We start from the raw sequence: 15,126 nt of genomic DNA, 5'->3' as shown, positions 1-15,126 counted from the left end.
AGGCGTTGCAATGGTAACTGCTTAGCGATGGGTCGACCGACGTCACTCGAGACAGGTTTGGGTGGTCTTCCTGTGTCGTCAGCCTGGCTATTGTGACAAGAAGGTATTAATTTATTAATTTTGCAACAGTGACCTACACATTCCCACTCAAAGCCTATTTTTGTTCAAGCTGTCAATATTCACAGCTGATGGAAAGGGCCTCTCAGAAACGCCTCTCACAGACTTGGTGCAAATGAGCCGACCGTTGAGTTGCCAGGGCAACAAGCACCATGATTCCTGATTGACGAACCACAAATCGCAACCCAAACATCAGGAAGTAGCTGGTGCTGGATGCACGCGCACTCGCCAAAGAATCCACGCACCCCCACCTATCTGCCCACGGCTGCTGCGCATCCCGAGCATCCGAATTGCGTGTTGTTTGTGGAGCAAATGGTAATTTCTCAGAGTAAATACAGTGAGCGACGGTGGGTATTTTTAGCTCGTAGATAATCAGTCAGTCAGAGATACATTATACAGTTTTATACTGCAGCACAGTCCGTCTGGAGATTTGACTGTGCTTGGTTTACAAACAGCCTGCACTTTGCTTCAGTGGAGAGCGAATCAGATCCCTGTGGACAGAGCCAAAGAAATATCACGCACACATCCAAGTTCATATTTTAGGCTGTGCAAGAGTACCTTACATGATGTCCCCCCCCCCCCCCCCCCCCCTTTCCACTAGCTGTTAGGCAAGAAAAATAGAAAACCCCCAGTAACATTTCCTGCTGACAGTATTACTACTCCCCCCTATTCTCTCCTTCTCTCTCTCTCTCTCTCTCTCTCTCTCTGGCTGTCTGTGTATCTCTCACTCTTCCTCTCTTTTCTGCCTCCCCCGTTCTCTGTCTCCTCTGACATCAGAGAAACGTTGCAGCTTCACCAGCAAGCCATGCGATAATGTACGATCTCACGCCCGTGCCCCCACCACTCGAAGAGACCTTGTCGACTCACACACACACACACACACACACACACACACACACACACGTTAGCACACACACTCCCTGAGAAGTGTACACCTGCTTCATACCGCCTCCCTTTCACCCCAGCGTTGTCATGCTATTCATCTTGTACAGGAGCACACGGAGTGCAGTAGAAGAGGGGGGTGGGGGTGCATTACAGGAGATCTGGGACCAAACTGTCTTCATTCAGCCTGGATGTAAAGCCCCGGATGCTGGTTAGAGTCCCTGCCTTCCTCTTTGCATGTCTTCCTCCTCGTCTATCTTTGTCTTCCACATCTATCTCTCCCTTTCCTGCCAAAACCGCAAAACTAATGGCAGCAGAGGCCTTTATCTGGCAGGGGAACAGGATCTCATCTACAGAGCTGCCCCAGGCTACAGAAGCCTACAACCACACACGGACATACATTAAGCCTCGCCAATACACTCAAAGAGGAAGGCAAATAGGAATTAAATTCCAAAGTAGCTTTGCAGAGAGACAACAGGGGGGGGGAGGGTTTGTTTGTTGTCCTCTCCCCCTGCCTTGTTATGCAGCACCTTGGATATCAAAATTAATAAGGAAACATGATTTGCATTACGGTGGTCAGTCAGTGCAAAACAACAAAATAAGTTTGTTGATGATGAGCAGAGACACAGCCTAGCGTCAGCATGTACAACTCGCAGCAATGTGACACAAGTTCCATTCAAATTTAGACATGCCGGGGCTAAAATGATTGGCTCTTTAATTAATTGCATTATCATCAGCAAACACAGTGATTTTCTCCCAGCCGTGAAAGCTCCTGAGAGAAGGCAGATATAATGCAGCCGAGGCCACTCCACTCAGCCACTGCAGGAGGAAATCAACAGGCGCGGGGCTGCCACATAGTCACATTGCCCCCTACTGGCCGAGACAGCGTCGACACCCTGAAAGAGCATTACCCTTGGCACCACATCCAGCAGCAAGAAGCCAAGGGCTGGGCATTTGTGCACACAGCCATGGGACACTCATAGCAGAAGGATTTTCTACCAAGTGGTTGGCAGTCCGTGCAGTGCTCATGCATACTCAATTTCAGGGTTGCATTTGATATAAAACAGCTTTGCATGACAGTGGGATGCGAATGTGTACCATTGAGATGGAAAATATTCAGGCTGCCATGTAAAGCATTAGTGGGCTGTCAGGGGAGGGCTGAGCCGCGGCGGTCCAGAGGTTTACAGTACACGGGCTGATATGGGTTTTGTAAAAGTGTTGTCCAAGACGGAATCTACAGATTTAGGTTTTCCTCGATGACTTAATTAGAACAAAATGCTCTTTTAACTTGACAAGAGCCAAATGATTGCAGTTTAGAGAACAGATTCACAGTTCAACATCAGGACCTGCATGTTATTCTCAGACATACTCTGCTGGCAGGTTTTCTGGAGACGAATGGTGAACTGATCCACAGACACTGAATAATGGAACAACCGCAAGAACACTGTGCGTTAGCAGCTGCCGGATTTCACTGGGATATCGGGACATTTTGAGACTCGTAGCTGGAAGCTACTGCCATATGAAACTTAGCTGGACTGGATGTCTCAAACTAAAAATCTGTGTCAATTACGGAATATATGTTCACCAGCTTTATGCTATGATCTCCAGAAAATAAAATGTCTACGCCTGAGGGTCATGACTGAACTGTTTGTAATCATTAGAATGGAACAATATTAATTCAGATTTAAAGTGAATTTTCCGTTTAACCTCTGCCTCATAGGCTTGGTTTCAAATATAGCGACTGTCCACATTAATGCTTCTCGAAACAGGCATGCCAGACAGACTTGTTCTGCTAAAACGAAGCAGTTTGTTGAGAAACAGCAGCGGCGGAATGGGCATATGGTGGAACTGGGCAGAGCATATGTCCATAGTATTCATGCTCGAGTCTATGTCCACAAACATGGCAGACCCAGGCCAACATCCCCGGGCGAAGAGTCTGCTCCCTGCTTCTTTCAAACAACTCCCAAGTGTTAAGAGCGTGCATTGCAATAACAGCCTTTGGAGTGAGAGTATTGTATATTAGAAATGCTAGAAACACAAAGCTAAAATGCAACGTTAACAATCATGACCACATTGTGCATAAGTTCCATGCAACATTACTCACTAGAATAGCTGCAGAAAAGCTGTTTTACTCTGCTCACAACATCCTCCTGAGATCTAAATACAAACTCGGCCAGTACGGAATATATTTTGTATCGCCGTTAAGGATACGTTAATCTCTACAGGTAAAGAGCAATTTCTGTAAAGTGTCCACTTAAGAGGGATTGGCTCATTTCACCATCTGTTCTCTACAGACAACTAGAAGCATACTGTATGTAACCCTATGAAGATAAATTAGAAAGATGTAGTTGCACTATATTTGCTACAGTGTACATTAGTGATATTAGAAAGTTGTCTTGTGTTTATTAATGTCCTCACTACTAAAGGCTGAAGGAAAGGCAAGGCCCATGGTGGACTTTGTCTTTCTGTACTGACAACTTCTGTTCACATGCAAGGTGTCTTTTATCAATTATAAGAGACCAAAAGAAAGAAAGGAAATTCTAAATCAGTAGCCAGTTTGAGAATAGTAAAACTGGTGTGACATCATTTAAGTGAGAAATCTGGCTCCACCACGTTGTTCTAAATTAAATATATGCTACTCTTTTTATTGTTTGTCTGTTTTTGAGAACACCTGAGTCAGGGTTCAGTAAACATTATGTGACGTTCAAACACAACTGATCGGATTCCACGTAACAATGACAATCTGTGTTGTGTCATGCTTGAAATGCGGCGGGTATATCAAAAGCAGTAATGGCTCAAGTGGTGAACCCTGGGGAACTCCAGAAGTCAAAGAATTTTTTGCCGAACTAGAATAACGACAGAAAAATGTTGGATTTTGAAGATCACTGATTAAAATAACACAAAATAATATACTCATTTAAAATGGAGAGTCTGACATTGTCTTGTCCATTTGGTTGCATTACTTAATCAGGTTGAGTACAATGGATATCTCATCTGTGATGCTGTGGTTGTATAATTTTATTTTTCTGAGTTAAGGATGCCTCAAAATACTAGTAAGATGCTGTAAAAACACAGATTTTCTTGTACATCAAAGGAAATATACTATATACTTCATAAAAGTATTTTTGTCTCTGTTGTAGTGAATTTGGAGTATCTTTCCGCCGAGCATACATCCTAAACATTCCTTAAAGAAGCATTACAATTTCAAATTTTTTTACTTTATGAAGGGAATAATGTCGTACCTACGGATGCACCACTACTGGGCCTCTACTGACTTAAATAGCTGGATCGGATATCGGTGACAATGGGACCGATCTATTCTATTCAGTTCTGCTTACACACTGGAATTGGAATTCCTGTTTAAGTTTTGACCAATTTATTGCTGCATTTAAAAGATTTAATTGCAATTCCTGTTAATTGTGGAGATTTTTTAACAAGTTGCTGTACAATTTATTATTTAAATAATAAATGACAGTTCAGTGATGTATTTATTTGTATTATTAGGAATTTTGTCATGTATAATGCTGCTGTGAAACCAAACCCAGCGTCAAGACCTAAGTCATTGTTACTTGTTGTTACTTATCATTATCTATTCATCATTATCATCTCACATCAGTGAGGTTTAGGGTCTCTGTGTCCTTTCAGTAACCCTGTAACAATGAGTAAAACCCAAATACTGAAATCAAAAGTGAGTAAGGCCTTAAGAAAAAGATAGCTGCTTTGCCATGTCTTTGCACATTGTACGGCACAATGGCTCTTTAAACTAGAGTCGTGTCCTGACAACAGTACTTGTTTTTGTGAAACCAACAAAGCTACCAGGATCCAACACCTCCTCCTCCCCGGCTGAAAGAGGAGCACCACTTCCCCTCTGTAGGTTCGTTCCAGTCAGCAGGTTCACATGGACACCATCCAACTTCCCTGCAGTCTGCGGGGGGGTGGGGGTGGGGGGGGGGGGGGGGGGACCAGAAGGTCTCTGCAGTAATCTGTTACCATTTCCTTTACAATCCAGCAATTAACTTCACCCGGTGACAAAACAAAGATTTTTCTCAATGTAATCTAATTAGGAAGTGATTTTCATTTTGTTAAAAAAAACACCCACAAAGGTCCCCATGGGGATTCAAATGACATGTAATTGAAGTTTAATGGGTCTCTGTGACAAGAACAAGCAGCAATGAATATTAATATTTTAATAAGACAATAGCGGCCTGTATGGGTTTAAAATCCTAAGTGTTGCTACAGTTGAACATACAAAAGGTTGAAAAATAGGCATCTGCTAGCAGCAGTGTGAGCTGCTGAGTGGGAGCAGAAGCACACCAGTTTATTCAGGCTCAGTGTCACAGTTCAGCCAAACTCAATGCAAAAGCAGATGGTGCACTTAGGAGTAGAGGCGACACAAGGAGACACAGATAAGCCACTGCGGCAGCCTTGCACTCTTTTTTAGAGCGGACTGTAATTATACAGCGAGAGTCGGCTGAGCTCCATGCTGTTTGTCAGCTTCACGTTCATACACATCCACACATTTACGCTTGTAGATGCCCAATAACAACCCTGGGCTGCTACTGTCAGCCAGAGAACAGCCTTACTGGAGAATCTGGTGATCAAATGCCTTGAGGGGACACAGAGTGTTTACTTCCCAAGGTTAAAGTTCTCCAAACTTGTGGGATTCACACCAGATAGTCGCAAAGTTCCTTCTCCAATCTCTTGATTAGTGATTCCAAAACAGGGGTACTTGTACTCCAGGGGATACTTCTGGAGTTACACGGAGTATTTAATATTGTGTAGCTAAATTAAATTGACAAAATAGAAATAAGTATTTGATTAAAAAAAAAAAAATCTCATTATGAGTCAGCTGTTACACCCAAACACCCGAAGATGCAATAGAAACTGCGCGTTGTGATTGAGAATGCTTTTTGCTTGCTGTTTAGAATTCTAACAGAAGTTGTAACTGATGGTTGAAATATAGAACTAAACGTATTGGATAAATGGTTGAAATGTCCAATTTCTGCTAAAACATTGACAAATAGCCTTGATTGTAGATAAAATAAATCAAAAAAATCTATTCAAATGAGTACATTTTGACCATAGCAGGTGGTGTTGATGAAGTGGAACTTTAGCTTATCTGACAGGGCTGTGGTGGTGCATCTGACAAAAAGGTCTGGGACCCACTGCTCTAGACTGCTTTGCTCTGCCCAGAATGTACTACTGTATATGTTAACTCAAGACCAGGCTCATTTGAATACCAAGAAGTTTCAAAAGAGCCTTTAAAAAAAAAATAAAAAATAAACATCTCATTCTATATCCCCACCACCTCCTGCCAGGCAGCAGCACTCTCACATGCACTGAACTCAATTAACATGCCGCTGACCCATTTCCCTAGCAATGAGATCAGAGAAGTATCTGACAAATGCATGGCGGGATGTGCCGGGAGGATTGTGGCTTCAAGGAACACACCAAGATCACAGCTCTGACAGGAAGCCTAGTCAGATGCAAATTTCTTACTTTGAGACGGCGAGAAGAAAAAAAAGGTCTTCGACCCTTTGTTTTTCTATGATATACTAAAGTCAAAACTACAGGCCAATCGCTACTTAAATCAATTGGTTAAATCAAACAGTCAGCATGCATACTGATTACCAAGATAATAACTTGCACCGACAGAACCTCTCCTTGTAGAGACAGAAGCAGGCTTCAAAGAGAATCTTTTAGCAGATGAAGCGGTAACGATTTTAGGACGCAAGTCCATTAAAAGCCATTTTCTTTAAAGAGCCGAAGAGAAAGCTCATGGGTCTGAGGAGTCCAGTTCGGCTCCTATCAGCGCCAGTGTGGAAAAACAAGAGCACTGAGCCACTGGGACATTCCTACGAGCATTATCAACCCTCCTTAACTATTCTAAACCAACATCAATTGCTGTGCCGGCTTGATCCCAGCGGGCCTTGTTAGCGCTATTTAATGGCAAAATGAGCCAACTTCTAAGTCCTGCTCTGGCACCGGGAGCTGGGAGTGCTGGCTGCACTGTTTTGTTAGGTAGTGAATGTAAAAAGATATCACACTAATTACTGAAGGGACACCGGTTTGGGAAGGCTAACCATTTGTACATTTGTTAGCGCATGGTGCCAGTTTGTCTTGGCAGTCATAGAAAGACATTTCCATGAAGATGCTATAGCTATTGCATTAAAACATGAGCGGCATCTGATGTCATTTGAGCATGCATCACCCATGGTTATTTCTATGGTGTGTGTCAAAAATCAGCAAGCTATAAAAGTATTCTTGCAGCTGGTAAAAAATACATCTCCCTAGATTCTCTTGAGTGTTTGTCATCGTTGTGATAGCAGCTCAAGCAGAGGACAGTCATTAAGTCAGCAAACTGCCTCAGTGATATCAGTAACACAGCAACATCCATCTACCCAAAGGTTGCCAACATTAGCCACCATAAGCTACTGGTCAGACCAAGTGGGGCTGTCATGGTAAAACCTCTGACTGGTTGTGTTTTATTACTTACACGCATTACATCTAAGAGAAACACTGAGTCATTACCTCTTTCTACAGTTAAATAGTCTTGCTTTCAACACATCTATAAATACATGACGCGATAATGCGGAGTTTTGCTACGGTTGCAAAACTTTTCAATGAATGGTTGGAGGCGATTTGTGAAGGCATAGGACCAACTACCAGGATCCTTTTGACCCAGAGCAGCGTCTGGCAACATTGTTGTATAGCCTAAGCTACTATAAGCTATATTATTATCCACGTAATATTGATGTTCTGCGTGAAAGTATTCATGAAAAAGCATCGTCTTGCAAATGTATGGCACGAGGAAAAAGAAACGCCCCCGGTGTGTAAAGGCCTTTAGGTTGTGATAAAACAGACACATTTGGTCACTCGAGTTGACAGCTACGCTCGTTACTGTAAGGAAGGGAAATAAGACCCTCACAATACATCAATACACCTGTTTAACAAGCATAAACATGATGTAAACATGTATAGCAACATTTTAATCTGCTCTGTCAGCAGTCTCTCCTTTACAGCTGCTCGTCTTACACGAGCACAGTGCGCTAGTGACTTGTTACAAAAGAGTGGAAGCTATTTTGTTAAGTTGCCTCTTAGTGAAGTCTCCGAATGACTTGAAGTTCCCTCTAGCAAGCAGTGTAACAGTGTTTGTGTCCGGGGATTGTATTGTGATGGGTGGAACGGAAAGAGTGAAGCGGTGATGTGCTGATGTTGACAAGGTTGGAGTAATAGTTGTTGCCGTCTCAGAGCGGACTAAAGGGCCTCCGCGTTATTATTTTATTACCTTCACAGAGTGCAGGCGCACCATAACCCTCGGCTACTGAACGTTATCGCACATCACAGGCTTTCCTCATATATCGTGCCGCGTGGGCCACTGGGAAAACAATGACTTTACAAACCTTTGGGCAGTGTTAGTGTGTATACTGTTGTTCCTAAGATTGCAGAACCATGATGAGTAACAAGTTAATATACAATAGTTCACAAACGTTTTCGAGACACTGAGTTCTATATAGCTGTTGCTATCCACCTCTGCTATTACGAGGGAGACAAAGGCGGAGATGGTTGAGAATATAATGAAGATTTAAGGAAGTGAACTCGTTGCTGCCCTTTCCTTTGAGAGGCTGGCTGACATTTCCTCCATTTTGCCAATCGGATCAGCACAAATGTCCTGGGGGTGGAGGCTTCTGCACTTTAGTCAGCTTTAGTTTGAAGGATGCAGCCCCCAAACAGATGCTTTTTTCTTAAATCGGGCAGTTTGTCTTCACAAAGTATGTGTGTGAACTAGGGGGCAAGGGCTATTTATCCTAAAACTCTTATAGACTTGAACTCAAATCACCGTGAACTTTCTCCTCCCTTTGCATCTGCTGTTGACGTCTTTGAGCAAGGCACCTAACCACCAGTTGCACCTGTGCAGCTTCTATAATATTGATTGTACTTGACCGCTCCAAGTTTGACTCGAAATGTAGGAAAAAATAGGGCATTGTGGAAGTGGATCGAAGCAATAATGGCTGTAAAAGAGACTTGAATACTTTTAATAATAAATACATTTAAACATATGTAAACTGTGACTGTTGTCCGTGGCTTGGTAAACTTCAACTGTAAAAATATCAGTGTAGGTTTTTTCATTCCTGCCTCCGTCCCTGGCTTCTCTGTCTGGTGAAACCTGTGGGGAGTCGAGGTGACGCAGGCAAAACGTGTGCCATCACAGCTCAATAAGCAGCGCTGAGGTCATCAGGATCATCTTTAAATAGAGATCAGCCATGAGGAAGTAAAAATCACATTCATGTTCAACACTAACCCATGTCATAACCATCCAAGGTAGACTCAACCACGAGCTATAAGATAGTGAAACGATGTGATATGCTCCTGTGGAGGCCCCAAATCTGTATATCATCAGCCTTGCTTTATGAAAAACACGTTTTATTTTGCGGTGTAATAACTGACTGGTTGAGCTCGGTTTTACCGTGGACATTTTTACAGCCAACGCCGAGTGAAGGTGGTGCTCGTACGCTCTGCTCCACGGTCTGCTCCCGCATATAAAAACGGACTAACAAGGCGGCTAGTTTGGAAACTTTCTATGTAGCTCGAGCGCAAGTTCAGTCAGGAAGACACTCACTCATAATCTCTGTCTCTCCTCTCCTTGTAATTACTCAATCAGCTGATTGGGGGCGTGCACTTTTAAGTAACCAACCAGATTCTGCACACCGGTTCCTGAAGCCAATCATATCGTTGCTGTCAAACTTTAAATAGTGTTCTCCTCTCTGCTGCTGTCAGTTGTCATTTCAGCTTTAAGCAGATGCGACCCTCCTCCACCCCAGTCGCCTCCAGTCAGCATCACAGTCGTGCTCCTGATTCATCATCAGATTGCAGCAACTCCTTTCACCACCACCACCAGTGTCTGGACTCCAGGGGGGACTAGGCCTATTGGACCTCAGTATCCCTACCCTCGGTGATAGTACTTCAGGATGGAGTCCAATCGCCAAAGACTTTGCACTTTTCATATTTGATGCATGTATAGGTAGATTTTTGTAAAATTTGTGAGCAGATATGGTCACAGAAAGATTATCCTATGAAAAGTAACCAAATCAAAGTTAATACGGATGGAAGTCTTTCCATAGCTGTGATTCGCTGAGGCCCAATACCATGACATAATGTGCATTTACAGGAGCAGGTGAGGAGAGACTGAAGTCCTATTTCCACTAGTTCTACTTGGACACATAAAGGGGTTTATAACAATTGTGGAGATTACTTTTCAATCGTTTCTGCCGCACAGAACGTTACCCACCGTACTTTGCAGACGAGCCTTGATGACACTATTTCCATGTAAATTGAACTCTTACAATTTCCGTTCTCTTCTCTCTCCACTCTCTTTTTCAAGTGGTGTTTTTCAAGTCTCCTGCCGTGGTAGGAGGAATTAGGCGGTGGAATCTGGAAAAGGCATTTGACAGGATTCAAAAAACAACATTTTTAAACAAAACTTTAGTTTTCCACTTTTTCCCTTCAAGTCAACGCAACACTTTCTGTCTCTCTGAACCTGCTGGCCCTTCCAGAATTGAAAAGACACTTTACATTAGAACGCTTTGTTGGAGTTTCCTTTTACGAAGTTTCATCAGTGCGTAGTGTGACAACTGAAGAACATCAGGCAAGTCGAACATTACAAGAGGAAGGCCCCACAAGTTTTTCAAATGGGAAGTTGTAATGTCACATTGCAATGAAAAAAATTGTCATTTGCACATTGCAAAAAGTATGAAACTGTTTGTGTTAATAATTAAATTACTGCACTGTTATTATGACTAGTATCAAAAATAAATAGCCCGCTGATGAAGGTCACATGGTTTTTCCACTGCATATCAATGCCTGTTACAGAACACCCACAGGCTGAAATCGGGGAGGGAAAGTACTTTATTACCCACCTCCCCTTGTAGTATCTTGATGTTTCTGTCTGAATGAGGACTACCAATCTACAGCCATGCTAACAGCTCATGCTCAGCATGCTAACATGCTCACAACGCTAATGCTAACATGCTCACAACGCTAATGCTAACATGCTGATATTTAGCTGGCAGAATGTTCACCATGTCAACCATCTTAGTTGAGCGTGTTAGCATGCTAACATTTGCTAATAAGCACAAAACACAAAGTGGGCTACAACGAAGGTTGACGGCAATGTCTTTACTTTTGCAGGTTTTTATTTGGTCATAAACAAACGCATCGGACAAATAGACATGATGATGGCACTAGATGGAAAAGTTAAGAGATCACCATATCATCCTGAGGGGAACATGGACGTCCGCACCAGATTTAATGGCAACCCATCCAATAGATATTATTAAGATCATTTTAGTCCGGTGTGAAGAGTATTCAAGCCTTTATTCTTGTGTTCTGGTTTGTGCGGGCAATTTGCCAGATGGGCTTCGACTACAGTGTGGTCTTTAAGTGTGGTGGTGGCTTCCTGAACACCGCGTGGACCTTCTAGGCACTGAGAAGTGTGTGTGGGTGTGTGTGTGTGTGTGTGTGTGTGTGTGTGTGTGTGTGTGTGTGTGTGTGTGTGTGTGTGAGCGTATTTGTGTGTGAATTAAGGCAGGGTCATCGAGGGGTAATAGGATTGCTCAGCCCCGCTCCCTCTCTCGACACCCTGGCAAAGACAGGCCTCCTAAATCATCCTCACATCTCTGAGCAAGATGGAGGACCTGGCATCGCCTCTCCCCGCCCTCCAACCCGCGCCGCAGCCATGACCGCCTCCCCCCACCGTGGTGCCGATACTGCTCACAGCCGTGATTTCCCTCAAACCTCCAGGAGGACTGGAATAATATCTACTTAGCATTCTGTAAATATCCACTGGGAGAATGTACTCGAGATCATTGAGGCTGTGCCACAGTTACTTTATCCGGGTCCGGCTGCTGATCCTCAACTTCTGCTCTCTGTTCTTGAACATCTTTTCATCTCATGACTCTTAAAAGGGAAGCAATGTGTGAGGCGAGGGAGAATACTCAGCTGACATTATACATGATTCATGACCTGTACTCTCTTGTTCCTATTCAGGGTCATGAAGAGGCGGAAGCTACTTACACCTGTCTAGACATGACACCCTTTTGCAGGTAAAGGTTGTACACTTTGAGAATATTGTATCTAACCAAGTTACTTTTATATTCAGCATATTAAGCTAGTCCAGTAGAATACTTCAGAGAGTTTAATACAGTAAAAACCCCTGACCTAAACTACTAATAGTAAAATATACTCGCTTGCTGCTACCAATAATAAAATAATTTCCCTTTTCTGTTCTATTTCTTTGTTTTTATGACACCTATACAGCGTGTTCAAGTTTTTATATCTGTGTGTCTGCAGTCCCAAACCAGAGCTTGGGGTACAACAGTGTGGTCACAGCCCAGAGCACCAATCCCAGGGCATAGAAATAATGGTCACGTTTTTATTTGTTCTTTTTATCGCAGACGAAAGAGAAAGGTCCCTGAACACCAAAGTTCACCAAGAACAAGATGACCATAACTTGCCATAGCAGATAAAAGGGAATATGGGGTCAGATCAGTCTCATATTAATGAATGCACACAGAAGGACTCACAAATGTATTTTGTGTTTTATCTGGAAATGACTCTTCACAAAAGATATTTTTCCATGCACACAAAAATAGCTACTAGATTAGATTCACAAATATATAACTCGGTTGGCGAAACGAGGGTCGGCCACCGTGGTTTTAGTTTTTAAAGTAATAAAATCACAAACTCCACATCCACTAGCAGCGACGGATCTAATGCAAACACTAAAGGTGGGAGAACGGGTCGTAGAAGTTATCCGTTCTCGCACTACGGGATCCAAAAACAAAAATAGGAAAGAAAAAAAACAGTCTGTTCGACCAGGGAATCTAACTCGTGACCTGATAGGATTTGATGAGGCAAGCGCTTCCTTGTAAACCTCCTTTCACTAGGACGAGTCCAGACGGAAGAGAGAGATTTGAGCTTCGCTCTCGCTTATATACCCAGGTAGTACAACCAGTGGGGGGTCCCTTCTTGGCCAATGAGGGGGGCCCCCAAGTTCTGGCTGGAGCTGGGAGGTGTGGTCATCCTTCTTGGAGCTTGGCCCTATCAGACCCCAGATCAGGCCTTTGTTGAAAGGAAGGAACATGGATGCTTCTTTGTTTGAAAAACACATGTGAGGGTCTTAGCCAGCCCTGAGACCAGTCAGATTCCAACACCTCACAGGTTTCAATGGATCGTGGTTATATCTGGACCCTGGTCCAGCCTCCTGCCGTGGTCCTGCTGACACCCGCTGCGACTATAATTTCTATTATTTGTCACATTACTATTTCTATTACCGATACCAATAACGCACATTACTGACTTCGCTTCTTCACCGGAGTCTTTGTGCTTTCTCGCCTCACAGGTTTCAATGGATCGTGGCTATATCTGGACCCTGGTCCAGCCTCCTGCCGTGGTCCTGCTGACACCTGCTGCTACTATCATTATTATTAGTAGTCGCATTACTTGCTATTGCCGATAGCAATTGTTATTCTACTATATCCACTTCTGCTGTTATTATTAGTAGTCGTAATTTTTCCATCATAATTATAATCACTACACATATGAATCATTTATGTCAAATGCATTGAATGTGTTGTAACTCTGTTATGTTGTTCATTCTGTACACGACATCTATTGCACTTCTGTCCATCTCCCTGTTAATAAATAAAATAAATTGAATTGAATTGAAAAGATATTAGGTATTACTGATACAGTGATGCAAAGACGACTAGAGTGTCACAATCAAATAAAAGTACATTAACAAAAAACAAGTACTTGACACTGCTGGCCACCAACGTTGGGAGACGCTGTAGGACCTGAGCCGAAATGCAGTGGGCAATACATTTATTACGGATTAGAAAAAGGGATTTGCCTTTAACCAAGTCAGACAACAACTTTCAGACATAACATCATGATTGTATACACCTCAGTATCAATGCTGACCGTATCCCACTCTTCAAAAGCAGCAACGTCCAGTTCTGGCCAATACTCATTTTTGTGGGGACAACAAAACATGTCCTCTTGTGGCAGATCTTGATGATTTTTGATGGAGCATAATAACTAGGGACGCACTGACTGTGAAATTATGGGCCGATACCATTACCGATTGTTTGAAATATCAATTTGGCCGATAGTCGATACTGATGTTGTTGTAAGTTTGTTTTTGTTTTTATTTATTTTTTATCTATGAAATAAATAATTAAATGTAGAAATGTTTTTTAATTAGGGTTGTGAAATTCCTGGAACATTCACAGGCGGCAGTTTTCTGAATTAACAGGGAAAATGGAAATAAAAGGGTGATTGTTCCAAGCTACCATGGAAGCGGGTGGAAAAAGAATACTACTGCTTCACTAACAATACTGATTTATTCTGTACATCTCACACATGTAGTCTGACAATTATTGAGAGTTAATGAATTAGAAAATGTCTTTGAGGGCTGAATCCTCAGGCTGAGTCGTTATCATTATTGTAATGACTGATGCTTTCATTTATGCCGAGGTGCCATTGTCCTTTCCTATTCCGCCAACAAAAGGTGTCGACCCACATGGGGTCTCAGGTAGGATCCATCAAATTAATCTATTCATTCGTTACATAATTTGTTACAACATCAGTGTCAACGGACGCTCATTTTCAGACTCTGGTTTTTCCTGCATTTAGCTGTACATTTACTTAATGTTTTGTTTTTTCTCTGGACAATCAGATCCAGCTAGGTCTATAGCCATTTAGAGGGTGCTGAGACTGGTCATCAGTCAGGCCACAGCGACCAGTCTATACCGACATAGCAACCGGTCCAGGGACAGTAAGCGTTCATCGGATGCAATTCGCTGGTGGCAAGAATGCAAATGGTATAGTGCCCGTGTTATGAGGTAGTGAATATTTTGAACCCCTGGTTTCAGGCAGCCTCATGGTTAACCGCTCAAATTTATTGTCCATCAACTGTCATCATGACCAAAATAGATCTCTCTCCACTGATTGAGCTTAACTGACTGCTGAGCACCGCAGAGGCAGGAGCTGCACGTGTTCATCCACACTGATTACATCATACTGGGCACAGAACTTGCTACAAGAACTATATCCACCATTACGAAT

The sequence above is a fragment of the Anarhichas minor genome, unplaced genomic scaffold, assembly GCF_050575085.1.
Source record: "Anarhichas minor isolate MPS153535 unplaced genomic scaffold, ASM5057508v1 ptg000062l, whole genome shotgun sequence".
In the NCBI taxonomy this organism is placed as follows: domain Eukaryota; kingdom Metazoa; phylum Chordata; class Actinopteri; order Perciformes; family Anarhichadidae; genus Anarhichas; species Anarhichas minor.
The sequence above is the reverse complement of the archived record's forward strand: the minus strand, read 5'-3'. Positions refer to the sequence as shown.